The following is an 11,122-nucleotide window of genomic DNA, read 5'->3' on the forward strand; positions in this document are numbered from 1 at the left end:
TTGGAGTGGAAGTGGGAGATGATCAATATGGATTACATTACCAATTTGTCGCGGTCTCGCATGCAACATGATTCGATTTGGGTGATTGTAGATCAGATGACTAAATAAGCGCATTTCTTACTGGTAAAGACAACATATTCAACAGAAGATTATTCCATATTATATATTCAAGAAGTAGTCAGACTTCATGAAAATTAGTTTCTATCATTTCAGATAGAGGTGCGCATTTCACTTTGGAAGTCTTTCCAGAAAGGTTTGGGTTCAAAGGTAAATTTGAGTACTGCTTTTCATCCTCAGACTGATGGTCAAGTACAACATACGATATAGACTTTAGAGGATATGTTCAGGGCTTGTGCAATCGATTTCAAAGGTAATTGGGATGATCACTTACCTCTCATTGAGTTTTCTTACAACAACTGTTATCACTCTAGCATCTAAATGGCTCTTTGTGAGGCTCTTTATGGAGAAGATTTAGATCTCCTATTGGATGGTTTTAAGTGGGTGAAGTTGGGTTGATAGGGCCAGACTTGGTTCATCAAGATATGGAGAAAGTGAAGGTCATTCAAGAAAGGTTGAGAACAGCGCAAAGTCGTTAGAAATCCTATACTGATGTTAGGAGAAGAGACTTAGAGTTTGAGGTGGATGATTGGTTGTACTTGAAGGTTTCACCCATGAAGGCTTTTATGAGGTTCAGAAATAAGGGGAAACTTAGTCCCCGATATATTGTTCCTTACAAGATATCCAAGAGGATTGGCAATGTAGCCTACAAGTTGGAGCTACTGTCAGAGTTAGCAGCGGTCCATCCGATATTCCACATCTATTCCTTCCAGAGAAATTCCAGACCAAGGTAATGATTTTTGTAAGAAACTTTTTTAAATTTATATGCTATATTGTGTTAAATTACATGTTGGTTGTTTGAACTGGGTGTTAGATCTCGCATCCCTTAGTCTACTTAGAGTGATCTCAATCGAGGACGAATGTTCCCAAGGGGGAGATATTGTAACACCTCGGCCTTAGAAACAACTAAATTTAGAAAGAACTAATTTTGAAAGAGCTAATTTGAGATTTGTTCAAGTTAACCTTAAGTTGTGAGTTTTATGTCATCTTCAAATGACCATAACTTTCAGTACAAGGATGAGTTAGGTGGCCCATAAGATATCAAATGAAAGGTCTTTGAATCCTCTTTCCAAGGCCACCGAGTTTGCTAAATCTGAGTTCGAATGAGGGAGATATGCCCATTTGAAGTCAGCCTGTCGAGTTAACGAAATTTATCTGAATTAATGAGGGGTATTTTTGTCATTTCCTTACCCCATTAGCTTTAAACGTTTTTGGAAATATTTTAGGGGTCTAAATTGACTTAGATCAGTTTTCATTGTTCATAATCAACTTAGGGTTTTGAGAGGAGTTCAAGAGGAGGAAACAAGTAGGAGTTCAAGCATCACCAAGATTTCTTGCGAATCGAGGATTTGTTTCGCCAAATTAAGGTATGTAAGCTTCCCTAGTGTTGGATATCTTTGCCCTTACGCCAATCACGTAATATTTTACCCATGAATTCATTCTTGATGTTGAATTTTTGACTTCTTGAAAGGTTCTTGAATTATATTCGTAATGTAGTGTTGTTTTGAGTTCTTGAGGCAAGGGTTTGCGAATGAGTTGAGTAAATTGATAGTTCTTGTGTGGGTTTCATTGAGATTTTTCTGGGTTATAAGAATTCTATAATTTTGACCTTAGAATTGGAGTGGGAATGAGTTGAATCGAGTTTGGGAGAAGAAGAAAAGATCGGACAAAAATAAGAGCCCAGGTCCGCATCGCAGACGTGCTTCAAATTCTAGTCCCCAGAAAATTTCCTCCATCTCCGTGTCGAGGAGAGAACGTTGACTCCACTGTTTCAAAAATAACTTTGCGACCAAATAATTTAATTCTTCTTTGCGTCGCAACTTTGCTCCCCAGTTAGTGTCTTCGCTCGTTTCTTATTATCAACTATCTAAACTACATATATTCATCATGAGATCTTTCATATCATAAACCATAAGTTTTGAATTCATAATTCAAATTCAAGATAGAGTTAGGAGTCAAGTTTGAGAAAGTCTTTCGAGTCATTTTGAGAAGTCTTTTGCAAACTTTTAAAACTTGTTTTAAGACTTGAGTACTTGAGTATGAGGATGATGAGAGTTGAGTTTCATTTTTCAAAATGTATATATGGGAACTAATTATTCCCAAGAGTAAATGTTTTTACATTTAATATTAGAGGAAACATCGATTTCCAAATGAGTTCATCAGGAGTTCTTGAGTTTAATCTCTTTTAAGAGAATCTTTTGAGTAATAATCTCAAAGTTTGAGGATGAGGAAATGTTTTTGAATATATGAGTTGAGTATATTATTGGGAGTAGTATTGAGCACTGATATGGGGACAAGTTCAAACAACTCAAAGTCCTCATAAGCCATGTAGCCAACGTAGGTAGAGAGGATCATACTTTTTAGATGATTCCTTATTGGTTTTTAAGCACAGCTTAGTGGATTCACTTAGTTGAAGATGTCATATAGCCCAGAAAGGTATAGGACTGTTCTGGCAGCATGGGGGAGACGTTGTATCATCACATAGCTCATAGTGATGGTTGTCAATTAGAGAATCTCCCAAATAAGAGTTATTATTATATTTTCAAATACATTGAGTTATTATCTATTTTTTTAAACGCTTTATATAAAGTACATCTTTATTATTATTTCTCACCTGTATTGAGTTGAGTATCCATGAGTGAAGGTTGAGTTGAGTGGAGATGAGGTGAGTATGCTTCATTATTTCTGAGTTCAAGCTTTCATGTTATGTTCAGTGTTCCCCTTACATGCTCGTACACTCAATGTACTTATGCCATTTGACCTGCATTGTTTCATGATGCAAATACAGGTAACCAGGGTGATCAATAGGCATTTCGTTGATACCACTTGCAATCCTAGAGTTATTTGGTGAACATCCTTGCTTACGGAGGATCCCTCATTTATTTCTACTATTTCAGTTTTGTTAGGATGATCGGGGGTCTTGTCCTGGCATCCCCTATAGTATTAGAGGCTTCATAGACAGTAGTATTTGTTCCATTTTCTTTTTGTTGGTTTTTAAGACTCAAGTTGCCTCTTGTGGCCAGTTTGAATAATTTTAAATATTCTAAGTTAATCATCTTAAGACTTGAGTTAAATCATTTTGTTATGAGTTGAGTTACTTTTGAGTTCTTATATTTATGAGTAAGTCTTCCGCTGAGTATTGAGTCAGGCCAAGGGTTCGCTTGGGAACCAACAATGGTTCTCAAGTGTCAATCGTGTCTAGGGTGTAGGTTTGAGGCGTATCAAACTTGGTATGAGAGTTCAAGAGTCATATGGTGTCTATGAAGCCGTGTCTGTAGAATCTTAGTTATCGGTGTAAAGCGCGCCACATCTATAATTAGGAGGCTACGGCATTTAGGAACTATCTCACTTTTTTCATACTCTTTTCGTGCGATAGAGTTCAACTCTATAAAAGTTTCTTTCTAATTCGTTCTTGCGCGTATCTTTTCAAATCATGCCTCCCTGAAGAGCTGTCGGAGGTTGTCCTGCTAGGAGGACTGTTGATCGTCAGGATCAAAGGGTCCTCAACGCACTAGAAGTGCAACCCTAAGGAGAGGTCACTAATGTGGAGTTCTGAGATACTATTCGGATGTTGAGTAAAGTTGTGACTAACCAAGCTGGGAAACAAAGATGTAATAGACATGATGTGGCTGCTATATCTAGGATCCGTGAGTTCTTGAGAGTGAACCCTCCAGACTTCACCGGTTCAAGTGTCAATGAGGATTCAGAAACTTTGTGGAAGAGTTGCAGATGTCGAACGTGTGGAACTAGTTGCATACCAACTGAAGGGTGTTGCTAGAGTCTGGCACAACCAATGGAAGAAGAGTAGAGTTGAGGGTTCACCAATTGTGAGCTGAGTTGTGTTCAAAGAGGCCTTCTTGGGGCGTTTCATTCCCCGTCAGCTGAGGGAGGCAAAGGTAAGAGAATTCCTTATCTTGAAGCATGAATCCATGAGTATGCATGAGTATAGCCTCAAGTTCACTCAACTGTCCAGTTATGCTCCGGAGATGGTTGCTGATATGAGGAGCAGGATGAGGTTGTTTGTGTCCGAGTTGTCTCTACTGTCGAGCAAAGAGGGTAAGGGCGTGATGTTGATAGGGGATATGGACATAGCAAGGCTGATGATCCATGTGCAACGTCTTAGGAAGATAAGTTGAGTGATAGAGAAGAGTTCGAAAACAAGAAGTCTAAGACAACAGGAAATGAGTCCGGGCAGCAGAAAAGCAATGCGAACCAATCTTCTTTCCAACAAAATCCAGTTGGCCCTGCTCCATCATCTGCTAGTGCACTTTCACCAAGGAACAGAGGTGAGTTTAAGAACCAAAATTCTCAGAACTTCAGAGCTAGACCTACACAATCTCAAAGTAGTGTGGCACAAGGAGGTAATTAGACTCATCTATGTGCTAAGTGTGATAGGAACCACCTAGGAGCGTGTCATGATGGCTCGAATGGTTGCTTTAAGTGTAGTCATAATGGTCAATTCATGAAAGAGTGCCCTAAGAACATGCAGGGTAGTGGTAATGGGGTCAATAGAGCCCAATCTACTTCAGCGGCACTACCATACAGAGCGGTACTAAGAGGAGTTACTTCAGGGACAAACGGAGGAACAAACTGTTTGTATGTTATTACCAGTTGCCAAGAGCAAGATAATTCACCTGATGTTGTCACTAGTATGATCAAATTCTTTACTGTTGATGTTTATGCATTGGTTGATCGAAGTGCCAATCTATATTTTGTGACTCCATACATTGCTATGAATTTTGATATTCTTCCCGAGAAACTTCTTGAGCCTTTCAGTATTTCCACACCTAGTGGTGAGTCTAATTTAGCACAGAGAGTTTATCGTGATTGTACCATTTCTATCAATCACAAGGACACCATGGTTGAATTAGTCGAGTTAGATATGGTAGACTTTGATGTTATTCTAGGTATGGACTGGCTTCATGTTTTTTATGTCTCAGTTGATTGTAGAACTTGAGTAGTTAAGTTCCAGTTTCCTAATGAGCTAGTTATTGAGTGGAGGAGTAGTTCAGCAGTGCCTAAGGGTCGTTTTATTTCGTACCTTGAGGCCAACAAGTTAGTTTCCAAGGGGTGCATCTATCACCTAGTCAGAGTTAATGACTCTAGTGTTGAGACACCTTCTATTCAAACAGTTCCTGTAATGAGTGAGTTTCCAGAGGTCCTTCCAGGTGATCTTCATAGAGTCCCTCCTTAGAGAGAAATAGATTTTGGTATAGATATTCTTCGTGATACTCGACCTATTTCTATTCCGCCTTATAGAATGGCTCCCGCTAAGTTAAAAGAGTTAAAAGAGGAGTTGAAAGACCATCTTGATAAAGGTTTCATTCGACCAAGTGTCTCATCTTGGGGCGCTCCAATTTTATTTATGAGGAAGAAAGATTGGTCTCTTAGGATGTGTATTGACTATGGCCAATTGAACAAGGTTACTATATAGAATAAGTATCCCCTTCTGAGAATTGATGATCTTTTCGATCAACTTCAGGGTACCACTTACTTTTCTAAGATAGAACTCAGATTGGGCTATCATTAGTTGAGAATAAGAGAAAGTGGCATTCCAAAGACAACATTCAGGATCCACTATGGTCATTATGAGTTTCTAGTCATGTCTTTTGATTTGACTAATGCTCCTGCAGTGTTCATGGATCTTATGAACAAATTGGTTAAGCCTTATCTACATATGTTTGTTATCATGTTTATTGATGACATTCTTATTTATTCGAGAAATGAGGAGGATTATGCTAGTCATCTCAGAGTAGTGCTTCAAACTCTCAGTGTTAGAGAGTTGTATGCCATATTTTCCAAGTGTGAGATTTGACTTGAGTCTGTGGCATTCTTAGGCCACATTGTTTCTAGTGAAGGAATTCGAGTTGACACTCAGAAAATTGAGGCACTGCAAAACTGCCCTAGTCTCACATCTCCAACTGATATTAGGAGTTTCTTGGGGTTGGCTGGTTATTATAGAAGGTTTGTCGATGGGTTCTAATCTATTTTGTCCCCTTTGACAAAGTTGACTCAGAAGACGGCAAAGTTTCAATTGTTTGAAGCTTGTGAGAAAATCTTTCAGGAATTGAAAACACGGTTGACTAATGTCCAAGTTATGTATTGCTATGCGTCTAGAGTTGGATTGGGCTATGTATTAATGTAAAATGGTAAGGTTATAGCTTATGCCTCCAGACAACTTAAGATTCACGAGAGGAATTACCCAACCCCTGATCTAGAGTTGGTAGATATAGTGTTTGCTTTGAAAATATTGTGTTACTATCTCTATGTTGTCTATGTTGAGATATTTTATCATCAGGTTAGCAAGTTGAGAACCAAAGAGGTAGCATCAGTCAAGGTCTTATGGAGGAACTAGTTGGTTGAGGAAGCTAATTGGGAGGCTAAGGAGGATATGAAGAAGAGACACCCCCATATCTTTCCTTCCACATAAATTTCAGACCAAGGTAATGATTTTGTAGAACACTCTTTTAATTGATATACTATGTTGTAATAAATTGCATGTTAGGTGTTTGATCTAGGTGTTAGATGTCGCCACCCTTAGTATACATAGAGTGATCTCATTCGAGGACGAATGTTCCCAAGGGGGAGATATTATGTAACACCCCATAATTCAGTAGGTCAACTAGATCTTAACGTGAGGGTCAGAGTCGTAGATATGACCTCATGTACTTAGAATGAAGGGTTTAGGTTTAGAACGTCAAGGTACGACTCCCCAAGAACCAACCAAGAGTCCTTGAGGAGGACCCTAGGACTGCCTTAAAAGCTGCCCCAAAATAGTCAACTTACGTGAAGGACTCAGGCCCCGTAGGGTGAGCCACTCCACGTGGGTGAGGGGTCATAGGTGAGGGTCCAGTAAGATGTTACATACCACCACCCACGGAAGACCATCATACCCCGTGGGTCCACCCACGTCCCATGGGCATGGTCTCGTGGGTGAGGCAGTCTTGGTCTTAAGTCGGTTAGTGAAGGAGTTTAGGAAACTTCCTAGAATTAATTAGTTATTTAGTGATGTCGGTTAGTGAAGGAGTTTATGAAACTTCCTAGAATTAATTAGTTATTAAGTGATGTCATTTTACCCTAGATTAGACCTACTATATAAATATTTTAGACCCTTAATTAAGTGTTTCCAAATCATTATTTCAACTTACCAAAAAGAACCCAATTCCCTCCAAGAAATTCTCTCTAGAAGAAGAGAAGCAAGCTAGGTCAAGTTAAGACTCCATTGTTGCAAGTTTTGTAAGGCTTTATAATCAAGGTATGTTACCTTATTCATCCATGGATTCTTCCATCTATGGAGCCCCCTAGAATCCCCCCAATTGTGAAGAAGAAATCCCTAATTCAAGTTAGGGTTCCTTCCAATATTGTGGGTTATGTTGAGTATGAATCAAATTGAGTGGATATTGATTGTTTATGATTGAATTAGTAGTGAATCATGATATTACGATGATATTACATCTTTTCCATGGTTAACCCTAGTCTAATTGATGAAGTTGAAGTAATGTGGGTTTATGCCTTGTGAAGGGATATTCAAGACTTAGAGTTGATCTTCTAGAATTGATGACATCTATAGTAATTGTTCAAGAATAGAAGCATGTAAACATGAATTGAATTAGATTAAAGCATATATGATGGATCATGACTAGTAATGATTGAGATTGAGTCTTTATGATGAAATATGGTTAGAATTGCTACAGAATGGAGGTTGTGACTATAATACCCTGTGATCTAGATATAAATGATGATAGTAAGATGTAAAGCTTTGAGATTAAGGCTTATAGTCATGAATGTTGATCACTAGGGATTTGAGAGTAAAGTTAATATGATGAATTATGTATGTTAAAGATTTGAGAGTAAAGTCTATATGAGAATAGAAGATTAATAGATAGAATTGTGGTGGAAGGCCTTTACCTACCTAATCTATCTTATGAATGCATTAATGCATAAAGTGATAGAATCACTTGAATATGGATTGATTGTCAAGGACATCCTTCCATAAGAAATGAATGTTAAGTAAGGGTTATTAACTAATCTAAGGGGTGTATGCTTGGCCTCAACTTGATATTGACAATGATATGGAAGTTCACACATAGTCGGGTCTGAGCACCAAGAGAAAAGAGAACCACACCTAGTTGAGTCTGGACTTCCAAAGTACAATAGGGACCCTCACATAGTAGAGTTCGGGTTTCCTCAAAGTAGGTCTCATAAGTTGGAAGCCTTCACCTAGAGTCCGGATTTCTAGTAGCAATCTCTGTATCAAAGTGACTAAGACGTTCTTAAAGAAGTATCACATAGAGTTTAAAAGTTGAACTAAGACATACTTAGAGAGGCATCTCATAGTGTTCCAAGAGTAAATGAACTAAGACATAGTTGAAGAAGTATCTCAAAGTGTTCAGAAGCATTAATGAACTAAGACGTGCTTAAAGAAGCATCTCATAGTGTTCAAGGTAATAATGATGTAAGACATGCTTGAAGAAGCATCTCATAGTGTTCAAACCTAATAATGAACTAAGATGTGCCTAAGGGAGTACCTCATAGTGTTCTAAGGTTTTATGAGAGGCACTTGTCCCTAGCTAATGAGTTTACATAATAGCCAAAAGTGATACTTAGTATGGGTAGGATTATGGGTTCTTATCCATGCATTGCACAAGTATGACTTCAATCTACTTATGAAGTGTTCCTCTTATATGTTGTATGCTTATCTTGGATTGTGTTATAGTTGCCTCCATGATATGTTTGACTAAAGGTGAGAGATTCCTTTGTCTATGAGAAGTAAGCTAAAGATGAGACCATAAGATGGTAAGTACAATTATTATGGCCAAAGGGGCTAGTTAGAATGGATGGGATTATAGGGTGTTATCCATGCATTGCACACGTATTGTCACGCCCCAAGCTACCCTTGAGACGCGGACATGGGACCTAGGACCACAAGTGATCCCAAGCTAACCCTGTTGGCATAATCATGAGCATACTAAAGATAATAAACTGATGCGAAAGATAAATCATAAATAAAATGAAAAGATGGGGAATACCAAATATACTATAACTGAGATATATGAAAACTTATGAGTTTAATACAAAAAAGATATTAACTCAATTCTAAGCTGAATCTAACTATGTCTGAAATAAGCCTCTAAACTGACTAGAAATGTTGGGACATGCCCAAACTAGAACTAGCAAAACTGAAACTAAAGGACTAAAAATACTGGAAAAAAACTCGTGGCTATTATCCTCGGAGAATGAGGACTCACCACTGATTCTGCTGAACTGGAGATCGGGAACCGATCTAAGCGTGATCTAGATGCTGAGAACCTGGACCTACATCACGAGAAAATGTAGTGCACGTATGTGTCAGTACTTGAAAGGTACTGAGCATGTAGGATAGAGTAAAGCTTAAATAAATATATAACTGCACAAAGAAAATAAGCAATGATATAATCTAAACATGATATAGATACTGAAAATACTGAATACTGAGCTAACTGATGCAATGACAAAATGTATAACATGTTGAGACTGAATACTGACTGTATTGAAATATGGTCAATGCAATAGAGTCTGGCTGAACTGTGGGAGCTACTAATAACCGACATAAAACCATATGAGCTAATGTGGAGTCAGATGTATACACCCCATCGAGAGGACCCAATATACCCTGCCAGAGGTATAGAGGCATGATGGCGTGATCACTAAACTGATGTTGCCCACAGAGGGGAATTGCACCTACGAGGCTCGTAGTTTTGGGACTATATGGGTACGCTGAACCCTAGTCCAACTCGGTATTATGCTACTCCCAATGAATTAAGTAGTTAATTGGTTATGACTAAATTTCTGTAAATGCTGGATAGCTCAAACTGAATATGCAAACTGAGAATGCAAAAATTTATCTGATAAGGATGCATTCATAAATTGAGGCATGTATAACTGAATATTGAAATATCTGACCTAGCATGTGTAATTCAAGAACTAAAGAAATACATAGCTAGGGTTCCGAAATTCATGCAATAAATTGAGAAATAACATGATAATCTGACTTGGAACATTTAAATAACTAATTCATAATGATCTGTTGAAATTCTAAAAACCCTAGGTCTATTCATAATCATGGAATCAAGAATCTGACTGAATTCTAGGGACCTAATGGGCGAATGGAACCCACTAGTGAAATCCCACATACTTGGTGACGAATTTCACGGAGAAATCTTTTGATTTCAGGGTTGGAACTGATGGAACCTTGCTGCGTTCTTGAACTAGGGTTCTTGACCTCTTTTCTCCTCTTACGCTCTAATTTTTCTAAGTTTTAATTAATGATTTGACTTAGATAAGTTCTAGTTATGTTGCTAGGCTTAAACCGACTAAAACCTCATGATTTAGGGTCTAAACGACGTACCTTAAGGGTTAAACGAAATAGGAAAAGACCAAAAGACCCCTAACTTAATTGTTGTCGAAGTGACCGACGGATTGGACCTACGGGCCGTAGGTCAATCGACAGTCCGTCGATTGGATTCGTCGGTCGAGTCTGCCTGACAGGGCTTCACTAAAACAAGCATAAATGTTTACTCGGAGGTTAGATTTTAGCAAACTCGGTGGCGTTGGAAAGAGGATTCAATTATCTATCATGTCATAGGTCATGGGACACATAATTCCTTTTGTGCTTATGACTATTTGAAATTGACCCAATCACAATTTTTATCTAACTGGTTGTTGACCCTTACCTACGGTCAGACCTACGGACACTGGATCGAATGACAGTCCGTGCTGGTCAACCTTCGCTTGCATCAAAGGCTGGGTAAAGGAGGTCTCAATCCACGGACACAGACCACAGACCGTGGTCTGATCTACGGACCGTGGGTCTGTCCGTGAGTCGGGACTTAGTCGACTTTTCTAAGCTGGTTTGGGGAGGGGTTGCAGTTGTGAACCACGGACCACCAGCACAGGCCATGGTCTGGCCTACGGTCCGGGGATGGTGACAGTAAGTTGCACCTGCAACTTCTCAAAATCTACATAT

This window comes from Solanum verrucosum, unplaced genomic scaffold (assembly GCF_900185275.1).
Source record: "Solanum verrucosum unplaced genomic scaffold, falcon-dt-bn FXZP01000147.1, whole genome shotgun sequence".
NCBI lineage: Eukaryota > Viridiplantae > Streptophyta > Magnoliopsida > Solanales > Solanaceae > Solanum > Solanum verrucosum.